Source organism: Alexandromys fortis, unplaced genomic scaffold, assembly GCF_014885135.2.
Source record: "Alexandromys fortis isolate MF-2015 unplaced genomic scaffold, M_Fortis_MF-2015_v1.1 scaffold_13, whole genome shotgun sequence".
Taxonomy (NCBI): Eukaryota; Metazoa; Chordata; class Mammalia; order Rodentia; family Cricetidae; genus Alexandromys; species Alexandromys fortis.
In genome coordinates, this window is record NW_026067908.1 from 289,656 (window position 1) to 299,758 (window position 10,103).

Genomic DNA, 10,103 nt, shown 5'->3' on the forward strand with positions numbered 1-10,103 from the left:
CTTCTGCCAGGGCACTGTGGGTGATGAGGCTGGAAGGTGGGCAGGAATGCCACATTTTCCAGGTTGGCTGGGAGGCCACAGCAGTCATTCCTTGCAGAAGGGAAGGGGAAGGGATCTGGCTACAGAGGGTTTTGCTGTGTGGCCTGTGGTGGGAGGGGGAGGGTGGGCAAGAGACTGTGGCCACCTCCTTACGTTTCTGTCCAGCTCCTTGTCTCGTCCGGTGTTATACAACTGGGAATTAGGGAAAGAGCCAAGTATGTCATTTTATTTCTATGGCTAAGGAAACACACACACACACACACACACACACACACACACACACACTATTTCTAAGAATGATACTTTTTCCACTTGTCAAGAGCCAAAAAAAGAAAAAAGAAAAGGAAAAAGAAACAAAAATCTAGCTGAAGGTACGACGTTCGGAATTGGCATGGGTGGAGGGCAGACAGGGCTGGGATCTTCAGTTTTGTAAGTGGTGACCACAGTTAGAACAACAAAAGTACGTCTTAGAGGCATCATCCACGGCCTGGGGCAGGCCCCAAGAAGGTGTAAGACAGAGTGTGTTTCTGGAGCCAGGGAGGTATCCAAGGCTGACTGTGAGCGTCTGGAAGTATCTGGTCCTAGAGCCAGCGCCAGGCTGCCTGGGATCAGAGCCTCCCTCCGTGGCCTGCCAGCTCTGTAACTATGAATGCATCATCATTCAACCTCTAGGTGGGTGTCTTCCTCTCTTTGTGTAGCAAAGAAGAATGAGACTATGCACCCGCCAGGAGCTAGGAGAATGATGTGGGGCATGCTTGTTCTGCAGGACACACGTGGTAATGTATAATATGTGGGACCTTTTGTTGTCATTATTATTGAGAAAACTCGAGACAGGAAAAAGGGGTGATATGTGATGGATGTGGTGAGGTAGATTCACTCAGGTTGGGCTGGGAGGAGAACTGGCTCTTCTGAGCAATAAATGCTTTTTTTTTTTTTTGGAAAAAAAAGTAGTTTATTTTTATTTTGTGTGCATTGGTGTTTCACCTGCATGTTTGTCTTTGTTAGGGTGTCAGATCTTGGACTTACAGGCAGTTGTGAGCTACCATGTGGGTGCTGGAAATTGAACCCAGGTCCTCTAGAAGAGCAGTCAGTACTCTTAACTGCTGAGCCATCTCTCCAGCCCCTTAAACTTTTATATGTTTTGATAAGGAAGCTAGGAATATCTCATTTAAAAAAAGATTTATTTTTCTATTTAATCATGCACATGCTGTGCATCTCTCTCTCTCTCTCTCTCTCTCTCTCTCTCTCTCTCTCTCTCTCTCTCTCTTTCTCCCTCTTCCTCCCACCCTGTGTGTGTGTGTATTTGAGTATGTGCAGATATAAGTGCAGGTATCTTCAGAAGCCAGAGCATTGGAACTCCCATGGTCCCCTACCTCCAGAGCTGGAGTTACAGGCAGTTGTGAGCTGTCCAACATGAATGGTAGGAACTGAACTAAGGTTCTCTACAAGAGCAGTATGTGATCTTAACTTCTCAGCCATCTCTCTACCCCCTAAGAGTTTCACATTTATATTTACTTATTTAATTTTATTTTAGGCACATGAGTGTTTGGTCTGCATAAGTATCTGTGCACTATGTAGGTTGCTGGTGCCCATGGAGGTCTGAAGAGTCTCTGAATCCCCTGGAACTGGAGATCTGGATAGTTTATGAGTTGCCTTGTGGGTGCTGGGATCTTCTGCAAGAACAGCAAATATGTATATATATGTATGTATATATATATGTATGATTTATTGGCTCTACATTTTTCTCTGCTCCCCTCCCTGTATCTTCCCTCCACTTCAACTCTCTCCCAGGATCCTCATGCTCCCAATTTACTCAGGAGAGCTTGTCTTTTTCTACTTTCCATATAGATTAGATCCATGTATGTCTCTCTGAGTCCTCATTGTTGTCTAGGTTCTCTGGGATTGTGATTTGTAGGCTGGTTTTCTTTGCTTTATGTTTAAAAACCACTTATTACTGAGTACATATGATAATTGTCTTTCTGGGTCTGGGTTACTTCACTCAAAATGATGTTTTCTGGCTCCACCAATTTGCCTGCAAATTTCAAGCTGTCGTTATTTTTTTCTGCTGTGTAGTACTTCATTGTGTAAATGTACCACATTTTCCTTATCTATTCTTCGGTCAAGGGACATTTAAGTTGTTTCCAGGTTCTGGTTATGACAAAACAAAGCTGCTATGAACATAGTTGAGTACATGTCCTTGTGGCATGATTGAGCATCCTTTGGGTATATACCCAAAAGTGCAATTGCTGGGTCTTGAGGAAGCTTGTTTCCTAATTTTCTAAGAAATTGCCACACTGATATCCAAAGGGGCTGTACCGGCTTGCACTCCCACCAGCAAATCAGGAGTGTTCCCTTTACCCCACAACCTCACCAGCATAAGTTGTCATCAGTGTTTTTGATCTTGGCCATTCTTACAGGTGTTAAGATGGAATCTCAGAGTTGTTTTCATTTGCATTTATTTGATGACTAAGGATGCTGAGCATTTCCTTAAGTGTCTTTCAGCCATTTAAGATTCCTCTGTTGAGAGTTCTCTGTTTAGGTCTGCACTCCATTTTTTACTGGATCATTTGTTCTTTTGATGACCAGTTTCTTGAGCTCTTTGTATATTTTGGAGATCAGAATTCTGTCTGATGTGGGGTTGGTGAAGACTTTTTCCCATTCTGTAGGCTGTTGTTTTATCTTGTTGACCATGTCCTTTGCTTTACAGAAGCTTTTCAGTTTCAGGGGGTCACATTTATTAATTGTTTCTCTCAGTATCTGTGCTACTGGGGTTATATTTAGGAAGTAGTTCCCTGTGCCAATGCATTCAAGTGTACTTTCCACTTTCTCTTCTATGAGGTTCAGTGTGGCTGGCTTTATGTTTAGGTCCTTGATCCATTTGGACTTGAGTTTTGTGCATGGTGATAGATATGGATCTATTTTCATTCTTCTACATGTTGATATCCAGTTATGCCAGCACCATTTGTTAAATATGCTTTCTTTTTCCATTTGTTATTTCTTTGTCAAAAATCAGGTGTTCAAAAGTGTATTGGGTTAATATTCGGGTCTTTGATTTGGTTCCATTGGTCCTCCTGTTTGTTTTCAGTACTGTAAGTCTGTAGTAGAGTTTGACATCAGGGATTGTGATGCCTCCAGAAATTCTTTTATTGTACAGGATTGTTTTGGCTATCTTGGTTTTTTGCTTTTCCATATGAAGTTGAGTACCATTCTTTTGAGGTCTGTAAAGAATTTCCTGGGATTTTGATGGGCATTGAATTGAATCTGTAGATTGCTTTTGGTAAGACTGTCATTTTTACTATGTTAACTCTACCTACCCAAGAGCATGGGAAACCTTTCTATTTTCTGGTGTCTTCTTCAATTTCTTTCTTCAAAGATTTAAAGTTCTTGTTATAGAAGTCTTCCACTTGTTTGGTTAGAGTTACTCTGAGATATTTTATGCTATTTGTGGCTATTGTGAAGGGTGTCGATTCTCTGATTTCTTTCTCAGTCCAGTTATCATCTGTGTACAGGAGGCCTAATGATTTTTTTGAGTTAATATTGTATCCTGTTACATTACTGAAAGTGTTTATGAGTTGTAGAAGTTACTTGGTATAATTTTTAGGGTTGTTTATGTAAACTATCATATCATCAGCAAACAGTGAGAGTTTGACTTCTTCTTTTCCAATTTGTATTTTCTTGATCTCCTTTTGTTATCTTATTGCTCTAGTTAGGACCTCAAGGACTATATTGAATAGATATGAAGAAAGTGGACAACCTTGTTTTGTTCCTGATTTCAGTGGGATCACTGTGAGTTTCTCTCCATTTATTTTCTTATTGGCTGTTGGCTTACTGTATATTGTCTTTATTATGTTTAGGTATGTTCCTTGTATCCCTGCTCTCTCTGATTCTTTTATCATGAATGGATGTTGTATTTTGTCAGAAGTTTTTTCAGCATCTAATGAGATGTTCATGTGATTTTTATTTTTCAGCTTGTTTATATGGTGGATTGCGTTGACAGATTTTCACTTGTTGAACCATCCCTGCATCTCTGGAATGAAGCCAGCTTGATCATGGTGGATGATGGCTCTGATGATAAACAGCAAATACTCTTAATCACTGAGTCATCTCTCCAGTTCCAGCTTCATAGTTTTATGTAGAACAATTTCTGTGGCTAAATAAAAAGCATTTTTGCTTTCTGGAAGAGCTAAGGGCAGAATCCAAGGCCTTGGACTTGCTAGGCTTGTGTTCAAGCATTGACTTATTCTCTCAGCTTGTGACAGGCAAATTTTAAGAATGATTAATCATAATTATTGTGTTTATAGAAATCCCAAAACTCAGGTTTCTAGAATAATACATTGATTAAAGGCTCTAGAGAGACGAAGTTTCATTATGTTTATGTTCAGATGAGGTCACAATTGAATACAACTGACATTAAACACTGAATGGAAGGGGCCAAGAATGTAGTTCTGTGGTAGGGTGCTTACCTATGGTGTCGAGTCCCAGCACTGGAAAAAAAATAAAAGTGTAGGGCTGGAGAGATGGCTCAGAGGTTAAGAGCATTGCCTGCTCTTCCAAAGGTTCTGAGTTCAATTCCCAGCAACAACATGATGGCTCACAACCATCTGTAATGGGGTCTGGTGCCCTCTTCTGGCCTGCAGGCATACACACAGACAGAATATTGTATGCATAATGAATAAATAAATATTAAAAAATAAAAGTGTGACAAGGTTAACACCAGGAAGATTCATACAAAAACATGTTTGTTCCCAACTCATTGAACTTAGCAGAAGGAAGATTTGAGTGATGGAGCCTCCAGTTAGTGGCTAGGAGTCATTGGGCAGCAGTTCTTACATCTGTAAGATGGAGATAATAACACATAACTTGTGATGATAGTAATTTTTATAAAAGAGGCTCTTGGTTAGGGCCATATAGAGTCTTAAACAACAAAGTGAATCTAAGAAATAGCAATACAGAAAATGCCCCTTCCAATTTTAAATATTAACTTTCCTCAACCCCTAAGTATACCCTTCTCCCTCTAAATTTTGCTTTATCTGCCTTATTAAATAATTCTGTGGTCTTTTATTTTTTGAGAGACTCTCACTGTATAGGTCTGGCTGCCCTGGAACTTATTGTATAGACCAGGCTGGCCTTGTACTCACAGCGGTCCTCCTGTCTCTGCCTTTGGGGTACTGGTATAACATTATGTTTTTGTTTTTCTGTAGTGCTGGAAGTTGACCCCAGGCTTTGCACATGCTAAGCAAATGACTTATCACAGAGCTACACCTGGAGTGCCTAATTTTTAAAAACATGTGTAATATTCAAAACTTTCTTTTTAATGTCAGGGTCATGTTTTGTCTATGCTAAATAATAATCCTAAGTCCAGGCAAACTTATTGCTTCTGCCTCCCAAATAGCTGGAACTCTAAGAATAAATAATCATGTCTGGATAAAAAGATTGGTTTTTCTGAAAATAAATTTTTTGAAAGTTGGTTTTATTATCTAGCTCCGCTGTCCTGAAATTTGCGATGTAGACCAGACTGGACTTGAAGTTGAAATCCTCCTGCCTTTGTTTCCTAAGTGCTGTGATCAGAGGCATGCACTACAACATCTTGTCCTTTGGGATATTTTGCCATGAGCAAAAAGAAGACTAAAAATTTGTTTATGTGAGTGTGTATACCCTTAAAAAACGCCAAGTCAGGTGACAGCTTACATTTCATTTCATACTCATAAAAGCTATGGGGCTACTAAATTTGTCTGTCCTAGTGAAGTCAGCTTTAGCCCAGGAGACCAAGCTCAAAGGAGGGATGCTGTAGAGCAATCCTTTTGTATACTGTGAATATTTGCTGCTCTCAATAGTTTAATAGAGGGCTAAACAACCAATAGCTAGGCAGGTTGAGGTTGGGTGAGCAGGTTGAGGTTAGATGGGCAGGTTGAGGTCAGGTGGGCAGGTTGAGGTAAGGTGGGAAGGTTGAGGTCGGGTGGGCAGGTTGAGGTCGGGTGGGCAGGTTGAGGTTGGGTGGGCAGGTTAAAGTTAGGTGGGATTTGTGGACATAAAGAGATCATGGGGATGAAGGAGGGTGGAGCTGCCAGCTGGACACAGAGGAAGCAGGAGAAGAACATGCCATGCTGAAAAAGGTACTGCCACGTGGTAGAGCCTAGATAGGTACTATGGGTTAATTTAAGTTGTAGGAGCTAGTTAGTAACAAGCGTAAGTTATTGACTGAGCATTTATAATCAGTAATAAGTCTCCATGTGATTATTTGAGAGTTGGCTGGCGGGACAGAAAAGTCCATCTCCAGAAGGAAAGACATGGACAGACAAATAGATGGAAAGAAGAGCTGTAATGCTGCCTCTTCTCCCTAGCGCTGCCTGTTCTGGGTCATCCTCACCTCCTCTTCTTGCCCAGCTACTCATCCTCTAGGGTCCCCAGCATTTCCTCTGCCAAGCTTGGTCATGTCAGGCTTACTTGACCAGGCACCTGGTGTGGATGTGTTCTGCCCATTTGTCTTTTTAGACATTTCAGGTGTCTACATTCCTTCCCCCTCAGCTCCCTCCTGACCAAGTGGAAGCCTATGGCTTTGATCTCTCGTGTCACTGCTGGTGTGAGTCCAGAAATAGACTGATAGTCTATCAGTCACAGCTGCCAGATTCTGCAGGACAGTATCTATGTCATTTTTTTTTTGTTCTGTTGTCATTTTCTCTGTAACACAGGAGTAAGGGGGATGTGCTACATTTGGTTAGGAAAATCTGTTCCCTTGGCAGTACAGCTTCTAACTGAGGTCATTACGGAGCTTCGAACCCGAGCTTCACATCTTTGCAAGCTTTGTTTTGTAAAAGATGTATGCAGTTATCATTTGAAAGTGCAAGCGTTACCTTCAAATGCAAACTCTCCCCATCACCATTGCTGTTGGGCCATGAGGTCTGTCAGCTGGACATGGTGGCACATACCTGCAATCCCAACCCTCCAGAGGCTGAGGCAGGAAGATCTCAAGTCCAAAGTTGGCCTGGGTGACATATCATGATCCCAATCAGCCTGAAGTATCTGTGATAACTTGCCATAAAAATTAAATTAAGTTAAAATAATTACTAGGGTCTCTTTACTTCTCTCACACGAGACTTTGTCTTCTCTACCAAGCAGAGAGTTCATTTTCCAGATGTCCTAATGTATTTGCAGTCTCTTCTCTGCCTCCAGTGTCGCTCCCTCTTCTGCCGGCCAGCCAGCATCCCTCTTTCCTTTTGTCATATATGCGGATTCCTCTCGCAGCAGCCACTCATTCAGCGGTTCAGTTAGTCAAATTGTTAGAAAAACCATGTCAGATGAATCTAATTTTTCATTCACCCTGCCAAACATCCATTTAAATATCCACCATCCACCTCTATAGCCATTAAAGACCCACCCACTCATTCGTTCATCTATCTATCTATCTATCTATCTATCTATCTATCTATCTATCTATCTATCTATCCTGTCCACCATCCATTTACCCACCCTATCCATCCACCTACCTAGCATCCATATGTCCATTCGTTGATGCCCCCATCCGAACATTCATCCAAATAGGTACTCTGGTACTTTGGACAAGACAATTTGTACTTCGTCTCCCTTTAAATGGGAGAAGAGGTCCAGATTCTGTCTTTGTTCATTTTCTATGACCCTGCCTAGCATGGTGATTTTTTTTTTTCTTCTCTCCTACTAGAACCTCCCTTTTGTATTCCACTTCTACCGCACGCATTGTTTCAGGCCATTTCCTCTTCCTGAACGCTCTTCTCCACCCCTGAGCTGCTGGTCACCTTCTCTTCATTCTTTAGAACCCTTAGCTCAAATGTCAGTCTTGTGACACTGTCTCCTCCACATCTTTTCCCAGCTGAATTAATAGCTCCCATCTCTGTACTCCAACAACAATTTACACATCGCTCTAGCATAGCTCTCTCCACACTGAATCTTAATTAATTGCTTTGCTTGTCTGTGTCTCACATGCCGGAGGAAAAGCATGCTTAACCCATCAGTGTTTCTCTGGTTTGTGGCACAAAGTCGGACATTCATCCTTATGTGTACTGTCTATCATTTCTCATTTGTAATCCACCTATGCAACCCGGAATTTATTATCTAGCCACCGTTTTATCATTTCTTAGCTGTTTATTAATTAGCCATTAATTACCTTGTCTATCAATCAGTTATCGCTTATTGATTCAGCCTCTGTGTTTACTGCTCGTCAATCATTTGTCATCTATTATCCATCCCCCTAATTTGTAGAATGAATAATCAGATCATGATTATGAGTGCACGGCCTTTGCCCTCACCACTGTGGTCCCCGTTTGCCTATCCACGTTTCCTTTCATCTTTGGAAACCTAGCTCAGGAACTCACTTCCTAAGATCCTTCTTGAATTTTCTACCGCTGTTGGAATGCCCCAATTTCTTGTTATTGTCCCAGGGGTTCTTTTTGAAAGGAAGACGGTGAGAAAGAGTGAGAATAAGTAGAGGCTGACAGGTAGCTCTCCTTCTCACCCACGTCTCCCTGAGCGCTGACATATCTACATGTCCTCATGTAGGACTCTCATCAGCCTGGATGCTTGATTCTTGGGATCCAGCCCCAGCCCACACCCTAGGTGACGTAGCCAGGTTAAAAGGAGGACCCTCCAGAGGCTAGAAGACAGGCTTCTATTTGCTAGGATATGAGAGATGTGTTCACCTAGAGAACTGCCCAGGAGAATGGGCTAGGGGACTTATGCAAATAAGAAGCAAATTGAGCACAAACATTATGCAAATATATACGTGGTTCTCTTGATTGCTCATTCAGTGGGAGGTGGGTCTGATAAGCCTCTTGCTGAGGTCGCTGGTGGCACAGTGAACAGGGCCATCCTCCACCCATTTCAAGCCCCCAGCTTCCCAAGTTCCATTTTGACTGCAGTTAGAGCTACCGTTTCTGCAGTCAGTGTGTGGTACAGGGTTCCTGCCACTTCTGCTTAGTAATGTGCTGCCTCCTGTGTGCAAGCAGGGTTAGAGAAGCCAAGGCAAGTCCCTCAGCCCTAGACCCTGTGAGCCTGCACACAGGGAGAGAAAGCAATCCTTCTCTGTGCTGCTTCAGTGGGGTCCATCTGAAGTTAGGGAAGGCCGAAGAAGATCTGCTTGCCTCTGTCTCCCAAGTGCTGGGATTAATGGTGCGTATTACCACTACCCAGCTCCTCATGATTCCTTAATAAAGACTAAAGACTGGTTACTCCTGATGGTTAATGACCTGCACGGTGAAAGCAGCTAGCCATTTCATCAACCCACCTATGTATCTATTCCATACATATCTATGTATCCCATCCATCTGTCTTCTCATCCACCCACCCGCCTGTCCATCTGTCCGTCCATCCGTCTGTCTGTCCATCCATCCACATGGTCATCGGTATGTCCATTTCTCACGTGTTCAGATTTGGCTTATACACTTAGTCTGTATCAGGCAGTGCTTGTCTCATAGCACTTTGCTACTCTGATCATATTATTATGTCATATATGGAAGCAACTGGCACTCATGGCAAAGACTCTGCACTCAGTGATCACAGGACTGTTCTGCATCCAACATATAAACTCGTCAATTACTTCATCTTATCCCTACTTGATTCTGAAAACGTTCAGCTCAGTTTAACCAACCTTTTTTCTTCACCTCCATTTTCTTCTTCCCATCCAAGGTAGGGTCTCACTGTGTTGCACAGGTTAGCCTTGAACTCATGCCGTGTGCCCCTAAGCCAGACTTAATCAATCTTTTCTGAGGACCAACTTTGTATCAGGTTGTTGCTAAGTGCAATGAGGGGCGAGAACTTGTGCTCCGACAGCTCACCCTGCGCTCCACAGGTATAGGCTGGGTTCTCTTCCCACCTGGATATTGGGATGGTCTTCTGAAAGAGGCAAAGTCAAATCTGGGGATGCTCGTGGCTGAGGGAAGAGATAGTAGAAACAGCATGAAATGCGGGAAGGGTGGGGAAGCTGCAAAGTAGATTCCTCAGCGACGGCATCCTGGGTGTGACACACGCAACAGAAGATGTATGGGCCCACAGTGCTGTTCAGGCATAGGTCCCCTGTCATCCATTCTCCCAGGCGG